Genomic DNA, 1,395 nt, shown 5'->3' on the forward strand with positions numbered 1-1,395 from the left:
GATTAAAATGGGGGTGGCAATGGTGAGGAGGGCGCCTTTGCTCAAGAGGATGACACGAACAGGAGGGCGTCTGTGCGGAGGGCGCTGGTCAACAGGCAGGTACCAGTGGATAGGAGGGCGGTGATCAACAGGAGGGTGCCAACTGCCAGTGGTTAGGAGGGCGGCGATCAACACGAGGGCGCCAATAAGAGAAGGGCCCCGATTAACATTCAACAGGAAGGACTAGGGAACCAATAGGTAGGAGGGCGGCACTGAACAATAGGGTGCCAAAAAGGAGAAAGGCGGCCTTGAAAATTTCACATGAGGGGGCAATAGGTAGGAGAGCGCCAATAATTATGAGGACGCCGATCAGCAGAAGGGCGGCAATATGTAGCAGGGTGGCGACCTACAGGAGGGCGCCTTCGGGTGAGAGGGCGCTTATTTACGGGACAGCGGCTTACATAGGCGACCACCGTTACGCTTAGAGAGCTACAGCCTACAAATGTGGTTGGAGGGCGCCCGAGGGAGCCCTCCAACCGTATTTGGAGGGCGTATTTGGAATGGGCGTCCTCCGAGGGCGCCCTCCATCCGTATTTTCCCTGTAAACACATTCGCGATTGGAGGGCGCCCTCCAGTCGCGATTGTTTTTCGATTCGATTATATCACAATTGCATTTGCGATTGGAGGGCGCCTTCGGCGCCCTCCAATCGCAAAGGGCGCCTTCGGCGCCCAAGGGGGGGGCCATGGCCCAGTGGCCCCCCCTGCCTACGCCCCTGTTGACAGCAATTGTTTCTCATAGGTAGAATCTGAGTGAACGTAGACGAATGAGGACAGCCTTAGTAAGTATGTATACCTACATGCGGGCTTAAAATATTCGTCCACCTCCCGAACTGTACTTTCCGTCTTTTATTGCTCATTTTTTGAGCCACTACGAGCGTCGAGCATATTATGCACATAATTATCTTTCCACTGCTTTTACGTACCTATGTAAGTATGACCTACGTGCTGCACACTGCCTGGTGCCTTTCGGAAAGAATGCAACCGTATGTCAAACCGCTTTTAGGGTTACCTTTTGACGTGTTCTCAAGAAAAGACCAACATTGTTATTTTACAGATTCCTATTTACGGAGCGGCATCTCACAATTGATGCAGCTATCATTCAGATGTCAGCCGTCAGCTCCTCGTGTACGAACAGAGCTGCAGCGTCATCTCCTGGTCGGATGCGGAACTAGCAGTACGGAGGCCAGTCGTCGACGGCGTGTGTTGTCCGCCGTATAGGACGGTGTTGGTGGACCGGGACGCGAGAGCAGCATGCTAGTTCATGTGCTGAAGTGCGTGAAGCGTTTGTCATCAGTGAAGTACGCATGAATGATTGAAATGAATGAACGCCAGATATGAACTTAATGACGATAGTAC

The sequence above is a fragment of the Amphibalanus amphitrite genome, unplaced genomic scaffold (genome assembly GCF_019059575.1).
Source record: "Amphibalanus amphitrite isolate SeventyFive unplaced genomic scaffold, NRLGWU_Aamphi_draft 000152F_arrow, whole genome shotgun sequence".
Taxonomy (NCBI): domain Eukaryota; kingdom Metazoa; phylum Arthropoda; class Thecostraca; order Balanomorpha; family Balanidae; genus Amphibalanus; species Amphibalanus amphitrite.